General features: G+C 35.2%; 1 protein-coding gene across 2 annotated transcripts in view; it reads left to right on the plus strand.

Moving 5' to 3' along the window:
- The window catches only part of LOC131681919 (protein gustavus), a 645,798-nt gene that overhangs the window by 199,708 nt on the left and 431,579 nt on the right, over window positions 1-14,511 (plus strand). Inside the window, exon 1 of one of the 2 annotated variants that reach the window (XM_058963018.1) lies at window positions 10,142-10,157. The exons of the other annotated variant lie outside the window; for it this stretch is intronic. The gene's annotated coding sequence lies outside the window, so the exon portion shown is untranslated. Of the gene's footprint in view, window positions 1-10,141; window positions 10,158-14,511 lie in introns of those variants that run through there. 2 annotated transcript variants of the gene reach the window in all.

Below are 14,511 nucleotides of genomic sequence, written 5' to 3' on the forward strand. Positions count from 1 at the left end.
AAAATCAAAAAGTAGGCACATATTTTTAAATGAATTAAACTTGAACAGGAACAAGTGGAAATAGCCCATAAAACGACAAAAATGAAATCATAGAAAACAAGTAACATCAAAATGCTTTAAATGGGTAAACAAGAAAATTCTAGAAGAAATCGAAAAAATAGGAATATTAGGAGGATATTAAAAGAGAAAATTAAAAAAAACAATGAGTTGAATAATAAATAAATTTATATAAAGTAAAAAAATGAATAAATATAAAATTTGATAAAATGAAAAACAGAAAACAGTAACAAAATGCAAAAGGATCAAAATAAAATATTGGGAAAAATGCTCAAAAGAAAAAATTAACAAAACAGAAAACAATATTGTTTAAATGGGTAAAAAAGCAAATTGTTTAAGGTAATCGAACATAAATTAAATAGGAAAATATTGAATAAATCCAACCAAAAGCAAAGCATAAATTTCAAAATTGATAAATAGAGAAAAGAAAAATTCACAACAATATAAAATATGGAAAAGGGCGTATAGAGAAATACTAAAATAAGTTTAATGAAAAATATAAAAAATGCAAAAAATAATAGAAAACGAAAGTTTAGTGAATTTCACTAAATATTTTTTAACAAAAACAATTGAATCAACGCATGAAAAAGAAACAAATAAAACGAAAGATAAAATGAAAGATTTGAAAAAAAAAACATGAAAAGATGAAAATAATTGAGAAAATGCGACAAACACAAATTTTAGAAAAGAAGCAAAGATGGTAAAAATAGAAAACAAAAATATGTGTTAAAATATACAAAAAGTTTAAAATAAAATAAAATGAAGAAAATTACCTGGATGAAATGGAATATGATACAAAACAGCAAACATGAAACAATGGAAAGAGAAAAAATTGAAAACAATAGAAACTCTAGATTATATGAAGTATATAGAATTTATCCGACTAAATACCAAAAAATGGAACAAAAAATTTAAATTGAGAAAGTTGAAGATGAAAAAACTTTCGAGCTCTTTCCTGTTTTGTGGTTTTATTCGTTTCTCAAGTCCTATTTGACCAATTGAGCACTCTAAAAGAAGATTACTGAGTTTTCCTCTTCCTTCTGATAGATTCTTTTGTGATTCATTTAGCAGTTACGACCGATTAAAATAAGTAGAAATAGAAGTCACATATCGTCTTGAAAAGATAAGAAATCGCAATTGAACTAATGATTTTATTTTAATCGTATAGCTCAAGCAAAAAATATAATTGTTTTTTGAAACTTATTCATAGATTGCGAAGTTTCGAATTATTTTGTAAAATACGAATGAAAATCAATTTCGAGAACCCGGAGCTCAAAAACACTTAAGAAATTGTTCAATAGTCGGTCATAATCCATGAGATAATTATAGTAAAATATGAAATTGAAAAGAAATTTCAGTCTTTTATAAACAATTTACATAAAAAAAGATCTTGTCTTTTTGCCCACTGCGCGCTAAAATCGTTTTTGAGTTCTAAGTTTTTGTCGTGACTAACGACTTACCTTTCAATTCGGAAGAAAAATGATGTAAGGTTTTGATCGCTTATATCTTTTGTTGTACTGAATGGATTTAATCAATTTCTTCGGAATTTTGTCGAAAATATTTGTACCAATGTTGTATTAAATTCTGGAATATTTAAGACATTCATTATCAATGGGAAAATAGTGTTTTGAAAAATCTTTCGAAAACGACTTGGAAAAGTGACAATTTTCAGCCCATTCCGCACAGAGCCGTCAATATGGTGCACCGACCGAACAATAAAATGATGAAAAGTTTTAAATATACGTCAACTACATGTTTGTTCCTATGATTATTCGTATTGGGTTGCTTGACGAGAGTAGTTGGTGGGGGAAAGCCGGCATATTCGTTTTGGTTATGCCATTAGAAATCGGACGGAAAGGAAAGGCTCATGCACGGCACGAGAACGAGCGAGAAAGCAATAGTAGTGCATATTAGTGAAAGCGTTTGAACGTACATTTTGAACCTTAATAACTTTCATTCTACTAAACGGATTGCTCGACTTGTTTCATAAATCGGAAGGAAAACGTTCGACGCTTGCTACCGATACGTTGTTTGCTATATAAAATTTGTTTAAATAGTTCCAAAACTACTTTAAAGAGAATCAATATTAATGATCAAATCTATAAATAGGGGTGTCGCCACTTTTCTCAAAGCCAGACGTGTGTAAGACGCAGTGCATGACGGACGTGCGTGCTAGGTATTAGGTCGTCCATTGAGAAGCAGCATCGGACGACCAATCAAATCGGCTACCACCGGAGAGAAGAAGAAAAACGTTGATGGAAGTGGTGGCGGTGAGAAGGCCAAAAAGCCAAAGGCTGCTGCTGCGAAACGCAGTCACTGAAAAGGCGGTAGCAACTGCCACTAAAAGTGCCACCAAAACATCGAAGGCTGCAGCGAACAAGCCGAAGACTCCAAAGCCAAAGAAGGCCGCCAAACATGCCAAGAAAGCTGCCCGAAGAAGATAAGTAAATTCACGCGTCTCTAATGTTGCCAACAGTCCTTTTCAGGACTAACAAAATACTTGTAAAGAATTAGTGGTGCTTATTTTCCGTTAGCGCTGTTAATTGTGGATGGATTTGTGTCATAGTTATATGCAAAACGTCCTTATGATGAATTTATAATGGAAAAAGAATTTTATTAGGAAGTGTCTTTTATTAATTTGTATAATTGAAAATATTGATCATATAAAAAAATATTTTTCAAATTAATCTACAAACCCGAAGGTTTTTGCAAATCCTTTCAAGAAAATCAGTGAATGTGGCAACTCTACCACTAAGCGAAAGCTACACCAAAACGAATGATGAAAATATTTTCATTTATCGCACAAAGGGATGGCCTTCCATCTGCACCAAAAAGTTAATAAAAGAGATCGCCTTGATGCAAAGCGTGCTCATTTGGTATCAGCTGCGAAAGGGGAATGTTCGTATGTGTTTACGCAGTAGAAACAAATCGTCGGAAAGGTTTGAATCGTTTCAAAAGATTCTCGTCTTATATCACCACAGTTTTCTACAACCGTCCTTATAAGGACGAATGCATAATGGAAAAGATGTGTTGGTAATATATATGACATAACAGGGGTGTTGTGACTACACTTCGAAGTTATTTCAAATCTTGCAAAGCATAAATTGACATTTCAATGATTGTTCCTATATAAATGAATTGACAAATTTTCAGGTTAACACGGCAATAACTTTGCAATTTATAGAACAATTTTATATTTTTAGTTATCATATAATAACTGTCATTTCTTCCAAACAACTTAACCCTCTGCTGCCAACCCCGTGGTTTTGCGGGGTTAAGGAGAATCATTGTAAATGTAATGTCCAATACATGATTTTATGTTGTTATCTCCACTAAAACCACTTCAAAACACTCCCACCTATCATAAAGTGCATTGTCTGCTTGTTGAAATCATATGAAATTATTAACCTGTATTCAACGCGGAGAACTCAGTAATACTGTAATTTTACTGAATAGATTAACGAACGGGATCCCCAGGAAAATTTCGCTGAGCCCGGTGAATCGAACTTAATGCGTAAAATTTAGCCATTTGAAAGAGATACACGCAGAATTTTAAGAATATGAGCATCGCGGTTATGTCCCAGACATTACCCGCCCCTAGTTTTTTGCTAAGCGTGATTCATTTCTGTACGCCAGAAAAAAGATTCCGATGGTTGTTTCGAGAGATTTTAACATTGGTATTTCAAAGCAAGAAAATATGAAATTGTTCATTTCATGAATGAATGTCTCAACGAGCTTGGAATCCAGCGCATCCCCTATCAACGCAGACGCCAACAACAAAGGTTCTTTTCAAAACCACCATAATTATTATGAAGAATAACTTGAAACATTCCCACATATTTCACAGAGTATTATTTCATTTGAATTACAAGTCAAACGAGTAGTCACGACACTCCGGTTATGTCCTAGACATTACCCACCTATCTTTTTTGATTAGTCTTCCATTTACGATTTACGATTAACTTTATGATAGAAATTCGAGAAAATTAATACCAATATTAAAACTCTAATTGAATTTTCAAATGAATTGGTTATGAAATAATATTTGACAGAATCATTCCTTCTGTTCAAAGTCCGGACCCTCTCTACAACTCCTCCCCTCTCGGCGGCCATACACATTGGTAGGATTCCATTGAAATTCTCAAATCGTATCTTAGTACTGGGACATTCGGATCTCCGGTAATCATTTGAATATGATTTTTTATGGCAAGGTTGCAAACTGGATGAGCTCCTGAATTTCAATCAAATAAATATGTCGAAATCTGTTGAACAATTTATTGAAACTCAGAATGAACGAACGTACGGCGAACAAATTTAATTTACTCCTTGATTCCTTTGGTTCCATAACTCAGCCATTTATATTTTTGATGACCCGTTTACTGTTTAGGCCACTTTGGAAATTACCACAGCATTTCTGAATGGCTTTTGTAATGTAGTAACTGTTTTCTGCTCGAATCTGCTTGCCTAATTTAAATCGAAATAGCTCTCCAGATGAGAGCATATGGTGGTTGTTGAAGATTTTTTTCAAGCCTTCAACACCGATGCTGGTCCGTGCCACACAAAAGACGAAAATACCACGCGTGGAACACAGCTTGAACAGGGGGCCTGATTCTCTGTTTTTTTTTTGTTCTCACACTTGAAACCAGACTTATAAAGAATGACCGGAGGCTGTAACGTTTTTTGTTGGTTTCGTTCAAGAAATTTAGAACAATCATACTGCGAAAAAAACAGAGTACTGCTAGCTAGCACGCGGCCGGCTCACATTGGCACCGACTCCTGCGACTGCAAGATACAAAACAAGATTGGCAATTCTAAAGGCAACCAGAGAGAAGAAAAAAAAACTTACCACACACGTACCAAACCAGCAGCCGCCAGAAAGCCGCACAAACGGGCAAGAAACGGTACAAAAACGTGTGCCAACCACATACAGGGTTTACCTTTGCCAAGCAGCCGCAGCAAATCGTTGACCGCAGTCAAGGTCTTGCGCAGCCTGTTCACCGATTTGGAGCGGGTCTTGAATGTTGATTGTTCTGACGATTATTACCGAGAATCGAGATTGAGACTGATATGAGTGCCGCTGGATTGGCAGAACCCGCTCCAGCCGAGGCGTAGTGCGGTGATGGTGATAGTTAGTCCGATTCGCACTAAACTGTTGCAGAATTATCGAGACTGGAGGGAGCAATGTGACATTTTGAGATAGTGATGCTCAGTTCCATTAAGAGTGCTCAGAGAAAATACGTTTACAGCGCTTAATTGCCATCGCAAAAGTTCAAGCGCGAAAACGCTTCATTGAAATGCCATTTGAAATGAATGAAACCCAATCCTCAGCAAGTTGTCACTAACGCATTACTGAACCCTTGTTTATTAGTAAATTTCCTTTTAATCAATCTTTTAATTTACGGTTCATTTCAGTTCAATTCAATTTTTTGAGTTAATTGCATAATCTTACGCGGCTATAATCCATAGACTTTTGGCGTTTAGAAAACAAAACAAAATGACCAGGCAACAAAAAAATTCACACGTTATGTAAAAAGGACACAAATGCGACAAAAATGTGACGTTTCGTCTTCGTCTCATCAGAATCTGATACTAACTTAGTAACAGTAACGAAGATACGATTTGTGTTCCTGAGCAAACCCCTAGTCAAGCGTGATGGCGCCAGCTTAGTCCTGTCACTAAGTCAGTGTCGAATTCTGCCGAGACGAAGTCGAAACGCGAATTTCATAACAAATTTAGTTGCAGGTTAGCTTAACATGTAAAAGTTTCCTCCATTTTCAAACAAAATTGTAATTTGGGTAAATGCGTCTGAATGCCATTTCTATCCAATATGCTCCAAAAATTTTGATTACATAACCGTGAAATTACGCCTCTTTCATAAATTTACATGAGCTTCAAAATATCAATATGTAATCTATTTAACCTTTGCGTCCCCGTGATACTTTTCACTCATCAATTTAGGTGCTCAATTCGCTCTAGTTTTAACAATTGTCAACGGATTTCAATCAAACCACTTGTAAACGATCGGGAATTCATTCAAGTTTCTTAGGCTGTATATGTTGGTCAGGTCAGATAACCGGTTCCGGATTTATACGGAAATTCCGTGGGGTCTGTCCGAGGGTCATTTTAGCAATGTTCTTTAACTTTTCAACATCTAGCTATAAATCTGGTATTATTATAGCCCGTACATGATCAAAACTTATATACAAACCCTTTGAAGTCATTTTGGGATGGTAATGGCCACATCCTGGCATGCTGGAACCGGTTCCGGGGGACCTAGTAAATCCGAAATGCGCTATCTTTACCAGTAGGCATATCAAATATTACAAATTTTCATGAAAAATACACAACGATGCAAATTGCATGCTCATAGACTATTCCTGGACCCTTTCGAAAGCATCCGGGACATCCAAGAACCGATTCCGAGAGATTTCCTGGAACGGATTTCCGGAAACAGCAAGCCCTATCTATGAAAACATACCTGTCATGCGGCTCATCAAATTATGTCACCGTGATGATTTATGAACAATGTAATCTTCTTTTAGGTCATCTAGACATACAGGGATACTTTAGGACCGCATCCGGATATTCCGGAATCCGGTTCTTCGGAACAAACATTTTTTGGTAAATATGCGTGTCATGCGGCACATCAAATTACATCAGTTTGATGATGTATGCACTTTGCTATCACGTTGTATGTCATCCGGCCACAAGGGGACACTTTTCGACCGGTTCCGGATGTTCCGGAATTCGGTTCCTCGGACCAAACATTTTTGGTGAATATGCCTGTCATGCGGCACATCAAATTACATCAGTTTGATGATGTATGCACTTTGCTATCACGTTGTATGTCATCCGGCCACAAGGGGACACTTTTCGACCGGTTCCGGATGTTCCGGAATTCGGTTCCTCGGACCAAACATTTTTGGTGAATGTGCCTGTGATGCGGCACATCAAATTACATCAGTTTGATCGTCTATGAACATTGCGATCACGTTGTATGTCATCCAGCCACAATTGGACACTTTACGGACCAAACATTTTTGGTGAATATGCCTACCATGTGGCACATCAAATTACATCAGTTCGATCATCATCCAGCCACAAGGGGACATTTTTCGACCGGTTCCGGATGTTCCGGAATTCGGTTCTTCAGACCAAAAAAAGAGATGAGGGATTTAAGCCAGAAAAAAGACATCAAAACATAAGTCGTCTGTTGCAACTGCAATACACCTGTTTGCAAGAAGCACGATACAGTACATAACATGCATTCAATGTGATCACTTGTTACAACCAGTAGCACTAGTGAGAAACTTTTTTTAAGTCATCAGTTCACCAATTTTCGTAACTAACTACAAGAAAAATCAGTGTGTTTTTGAAATAATAAAACCAAATTAATGTTCTGCATATCAAGCTGATGTTATTTGATGCACCTCATGTCCAACATATTCACCAAAAATGTTTTATCCGCTGAACCAGATTCTGAAATAACCGGAACCGGTCGAAATGTATACTCGTGTGCCCAGATGAGCTAAATCGTGATTGTATTTCTCATAGATCATCAAGCTGATGTAATTTGATGTGTCGCATGACAGGTATATTCACCAAAAATATTTGGTCCAAAGCACCGGACCACGGAATAACCGGAACCGGTCATAAAATGTCGCAGCCTTGTGGCCAGATGACATACAACGTGATCGCAATGTTCATAAATCATCAAACTGGTGTAATTTGATGTGCCGCATGACAGGCATATTCGCCAAAAATGTTTGGTCCGAAGAACCGGATTCCGGAACATCCGAAACCGGTTGAAAGGTGTCCCCTTGTGGCCGGATGACATACAACGTTATCGCTAAGTGCATACATCATCAAACTGATGTAATTTGATGTGCCGCATCACAGGCATATTCACCAAAAATGTTTGGTCCGAGGAACCGGATTCCGGAACATTCGGAACCGGTCGTAAAGTGTCCCCTTGTGGCCGGATGACAAACAACGTGATCGCAATGTTCATAGATCATGAAACTGGTGTAATTTGATGTGCCGCATGACAGGCATATTCGCCAAAAATGTTTGGTCCGATGAACCGGATTCCGGAACATCCGAAACCGGTCGAAAAGTGTCCCCTTGTGGCCGGATGACATACAACGTTATCGCTAAGTGCATACATCATCAAACTGATGTAATTTGATGTGCCGCATCACAGGCATATTCACCAAAAATGTTTGGTCCGAGGAACCGGATTCCGGAACATTCGGAACCGGTCGTAAAGTGTCCCCTTGTGGCCGGATGACAAACAACGTGATCGCAATGTTCATAGATCATGAAACTGGTGTAATTTGATGTGCCGCATGACAGGCATATTCGCCAAAAATGTTTGGTCCGAAGAACCGGATTCCGGAACATCCGAAACCGGTCGAAAAGTGTCCCCTTGTGGCCGGATGACATACAACGTTATCGCTAAGTGCATACATCATCAAACTGATGTAATTTGATGTGCCGCATCACAGGCATATTCACCAAAAATGTTTGGTCCGAGGAACCGGATTCCGGAACATCCGGATGCGGTCGTAAAGTGTCCCCGTATGTCTAGATGACCTAAAACAAGATTACATTGTTCATACATCATCACGGTGATATAATTTGATGATGACAGGTATGTTTTTTCTCAATTTTTTCATAGATAAGGCTAGCTGTTTCCGGAATTCCGTTCCAGGAAATCTCTCGGAATCGGTTCTTGGATGTCGCGGATGCTTTCGAAAGGGTCCAGGAATAGTCTATGAGCATGCAATTTGCATCGTTGTGTATTTTTCATGAAATCTTGTAATATTTGATATGCCTTTTGGTAAAGATAGCGCATTTTGGATTTACTAGGTCCCCCGGAACCGGTTCCAGGATGCCAGGATGTGGCCAATACCATCCCAAAATGACTTCAAAGGGTTTGTATATAAGTTTTGATCATGTACGGGCTATAATAATACCAGATTTATAGCTAGACGTTGAAAAGTTAAAGAAAATAACTAAAATGACCCTCGGACAGACCCCACGGAATTTCCGTATAAATCCGGAACCGGTTATCTGACCTGACCAACATATTCAGCCTAAGAAACTTGAATGAATTCCCGATCGTTTGCAAGTGGTTTGATTGAAATCCGTTGACAATTGTTAAAACAAGAGCGAATTGAGCACCTAAATTGATGAGTGAAAATTATCACGGGGACGCAAAGGTTAATTATACATACTATGATATGGGTTAGTGGGATTTTCTTAGAACTGTTTTTGTTTCTGAAAATTTCAATTTTATCAAACATATACTAAATATGTAATAGCTGACCTCAATGTTCGAAATTTTTAGCAAACTACTGAAAAGTTGATACCTGTTCGTCGAGAGATTAATATATCTAATAAACTGCTCATTGTGAAAATATTTCACACTTGTTTTGTTTCATTATAAGAACAACATATTTATACAAAACAAATGGAGATAAACGTCCAAAAAACCGACTAAAGAGAAACGAATGAAATATTTCTGATTCACTTCAAAATTGAACTTTAACTAATACCCGAATTAATCAGAATCGGTCAACAACGACTCCGTTCGGTAACTTTCCATCGGTCGCGACAGATAAAATGGAATCCTTTGACAATGACAAAAAATAAAGCTATCGCTCCGTTGCAGCATTCTTTCCGAATGACATCACATCATGAGAAGAAAGAACAGCCAATAATCGTTTTTATTGGGGGATCCGAATGCCAGTGACTTCTATTCTTCATTCAATATCATCTAATTTTATCCTGAAACCCCGCCGTGCCATTCCATTTCCATTTTGAGATAGGTATAGTTGCGAAATCGCAACACTGGAACCCAATGGGGTTTTTGTGTCAGAAAAAAGGCATCTCGAAGTTATGATATTTGAAGCGTTTCCGTGCAGATTTTTTTGTTTGTTTTGGTTGCGGACTTTACCTGAAATGGATTAGTGATTGTTGGTGCTTTCGTTGTTGGTAAATTTATCTAACCAGTTTGTGCTGTTTCTTCTATTTCAGGTAATATACTTACTTCAACGTGTGAGTTAACTAGTTCTGTTGATAAAATCAATCACGAGGTAATTTATTTTATCAATCTTGATTCTTTTTATTTCGTATTCTAAAATATTCAGCTTCGCGCCATCCAATATTAGGCAATCCATTAGACGTTTGTTTGACAATTCAGCGGTGGGTTCTGTCAACAAGTCTTCTCCTGCGAACAGAAAAACTCGTCCGACAAACAACTTTGTTAGTCCGATTCGTTTGATGTTGTATCGAATCAACGATATTGTCGGACGTCGCACCCCTCGGAGTAACATCAGAATAAGTAAACAAGAAATAATCAGCTGGTCAGAAACGTCTCGTGGATTGCCTAATTCCCAAGTTTCGTTCGAGTGCTTGGCAATTCCACGACTAATATCATCTAAATGTTGGCATATATAGCACACTTGATTGAACTTAAACCTTATTTCGACCAGTCTTCAGTCGAATAGACTAAATTGCTGGTTATTTGGTATATTCGGTAGTTTAAGAAAAGATCAAATCTAGAAAACATAATTTGGTATGTGATTCTTGGTCACGAACTATTTTTTCTCGATATTTATTTAACTCTAGATTGCTTCGATGAAGGAGTATTTTATAGAGCCTCTGGTGATCAATCACTTTCGGAATTTTTTGTTTTACTTTGGAGAATTTTGTACTTTACATTGTTTTAGTTTTGATTCTGGTCTGGCGAGGAAGGAATTATAACACTGGTTTCAAAGTGTAGTTGTCATATGTTCAAAGCTTATCTAGAAAGTCCTTCTAGTTCTTGTATGACGTAGTACTAGCCCTGAGATTATGCCGTATAATGCGGAGTTTTTCGAAATCGACGAAAATTTGTTACAGCAGCAGGATCAATTAACCGTAAATTACATTAATGATTTCCCAAGAAGTAAACTTTGTTTGCATGTAGCATTTTGATTTGGACGTGAAACAAAACTGTTGTAATCAACACAGCAACTGGGGAAATGGTAGCGTTGGCGGACCAGGACACATTTTTTTCAAATAAAAGTAATCTTGTCCCGTTTAAGGTTCACATCTAATCTTCAAATAAAGGGGCATATTTTCAAAACATCAGTTATGACAAAAGCGTGTAATTTTAAATGTTTCTGAACATAATGATTGATCTTTGCGTCACTAAATCGCAACAGGTAATATACTACTGTTAAAAGTTTCGACTAAAGAAAACAACAAGAAAATTTTTTTTCTATATTTCGCTTTCTTTTATGTTCTGCATTTTTTCTATGAAATCCAGTTTCCAATTTTTCTTTATTTATCCATTCATCCATTTCCTTTTTCTTGATTTTATTTATCTATTTGCGTATTTTATTTCATTTTTGGTGTTGTGGTTGTGGTGTTTGTCTTCTAAATTTTCCATTTTGTATTGATCTCTTTTCACCATTTCAACTGTTTTTTTTTAAATTTATTTAAAATTTTTGCAGAGGAATTCAATGTATTTATTTCATACCTAAATTTTTCATATTTTTATTACTCCTTTTTTGTCGCATTTTTACTTGTTTCTCGTTTATATATTGGTTTATTTATTTATTTATTTATTTATTTATTTATTTATTTATTTACTTATTTATTTATTTATTTATTTATTTATTTATTTATTTATTTATTTATTTATTTATTTATTTATTTATTTATTTATTTATTTATTTATTTATTTATTTATTTATTTATTTATTTATTTATTTATTTATTTATTTATTTATTTATTTATTTATTTATTTATTCTTATTTTTCATCTGACCTATGTTGGTCTACATGAAATGTAGTTGAATGGGAAAAGCTCATTTCAGGACATACTTCAGAAGCAATCCTCAAATTGGCGTAAAAACTCATTATTTTTTCACATTTTCACATCTGATTACAATGGATTCACAGTACAATAAAATATAATCACATAGTACACAGAATTACGAAAATAAAAAATACAAATATCACAAAAAATGAATTTTAAAATCTAAGTCAACCTTCTTAGCCTATTTTTGAAAACATCACAAGATACAGAAAAGTCAAAATGGTCATAAACACTATTAAAAACATTACACATGGGTTCGTTTTGACCGTACTTGATGCGTTGAAACTCGAGTCTTAAAAAGTTATGCGATCTGAGACTTCTCGGGGGCACATTGAAATTTTTTGTGAGAGAATATCTGTAGCATCTATTTGGCCAGTTAATATTTTCCCAACAAATACTGCTCTAAATGTGCTCCGCTTTTTGGCTAGGGTTTCCATATCGAGCAGACGACAGCGATCGATGTACGGTGGTAGCTCTGTTGGGTTACGCCACGGCAGAGTTCTAAGAGCAAAACGGAGGAATCTTGCCTGCACTGCTTCTATTCGGTTGATCCAAATGACGAATTTCGCTCCAAATCGAACAAATGTTGGCAGCACCCTCTCAAATTTTAATGAAACTTTCTGTATACCAGGACTTTGCACAAAAAGCAACATTGCATATTTTGTTTTTCCAAAAATTATCTAGACTGTATTTTGAAAAGGGTCAAACTTTTTTTACCAATTTTTTTCAAATGGCTCTAAAAATGACAAATCCTACAAAAATGTTGTAGGAGTGGTTTTCACTAAATTTGTCAAATTTTCGAATAAAAATATTGAAAAAATTCTTCATTGACTCCTACACTAAAAAAAAAGATTTTAAAAATTTAAAGTCGATTTACAAAAAAAACCATTTTTGATTTGGATGAAATTTTCGGTATGGAAAAAACTGTTTTTTTCGTTTTTGATTTTTGCCGATTCTCTCTCCAACCTTAAGCGCAGAATGGCATTTTGTTGCAGCATCCCATCAAAAAGGACCCTGTGATTCTATTGGTGGCACTTTCAAGCGAATGGCAAAAAGAGCCAGTCTTTCTGGCGACTATGGAATACCATAACAAGTCCCCAAGAGTTATATAACTAGACAGTTGAACAAACGGATAAATATATCACAAAATTAATTTTCTGCTACATATTCACTGAACAGCACAACAAAATGTCAGAAGAACTCTAAGAGCTGTATAATAACGACAAAAATACCTGGAACTAAAAAATTCCACAGTTTTGTGCCTATTCCTGGGGGCAAAGTAGGGACGAAAAGATATTCTAATTCAGAAGATGAACCAAAAGTATTTTCCTTGTGTAGAAATAATACAAAATAGCATGCATGAAGATAGTTTTAAGACAAATGTAAAATATAAAAATAAAAAAATAATTATGAAAAATTCAATACGTAATGTTGTGGTGGTTATTCCTTTCTCTAATTCTTCCTCAGCACTAAACAAGAAAATAAAAAAGTAAGAATGGAATATTTGTTTAATGACATAAACTCTTTTAAATGGGATTCTTGATTAAGGGGTTACATACCCTTTAGTGATAAAAATGTCAAGAAAGTTTGAATTTAAGTAAAGAAATAAAGAAATGATTTCATTACATCAAACTTATAATATTTTGGTAGTACATTTTTCAGTAAAATAAACAAGCATAAGTTTATAAAAATAAATTGATAATTGGCGGTTATGGCTTTTTCCCCGAAAGCCTTTTCTTATTTAAGAGGTTTGCGGTGATCACGATTGGAGACCAATAGATCATCTAAAAATCCAAAACTCAAACTTTTTGTATTAGTATATGAGTATTCCTCGTACCTTAATGATTAGTTGAATAAATAATATTTTTTTCCTGCATTCGAGAACGCTTTCAGTAAAAAATCGCTGTTTTAAGCTCTCAAAATTGTATTAAATTTTCAAGTGATTGCATAACCTTTCTATATGAGAAAGGCAAAAATTCTTATCCATAAAACAAAAATTTATGAATAAAAAAGGAATTAATTACGATCAATTGAAAAAAATTATGAAAATTGATTTAGTAGTTTTTCGGTAATCGTGATCACGGAAAAACCATTTTTAGTAAAACGACATTTCGAGAAAATCGAGTTTAAAATTTCAAATTACCACTGCTCTTGGTAGACGAAGCGCGCTTGGAAGCGCTGTAACTTTCGATGTATTTCTTGGAGCTTTATAAAAATTTGGGAAACCATTCGCAAGGAGTTGTACTTTCAGATAAAGTAATAAAAAATTCGATTTCATAAAAAAAATGAAAAAGTAGTTAATTCCTTAATAAAAATATGCCTAGTTACTATATTAGACAATATCTTCTCACAAACTGAGTTTTACTGGATTCTGAGATGATTACATGGTAAAAAATTATCACGTTGATATAAAGTGATTTGCTGTTGAATTTGCACTACTTGCCAAACAGTTCAAAATGAAGTGTAAGTCTATTGGGAACGTTCATATCGAAACACAATCGAATCAACAGCAAATCACTTAAAAATGCATTGCCTTGCACACCGCTTTGCATGTGCCAGACTTTAAATTTTGATTGTTTACC

Source organism: Topomyia yanbarensis, chromosome 2 (assembly GCF_030247195.1).
Source record: "Topomyia yanbarensis strain Yona2022 chromosome 2, ASM3024719v1, whole genome shotgun sequence".
NCBI classification, from domain to species: Eukaryota; Metazoa; Arthropoda; class Insecta; order Diptera; family Culicidae; genus Topomyia; species Topomyia yanbarensis.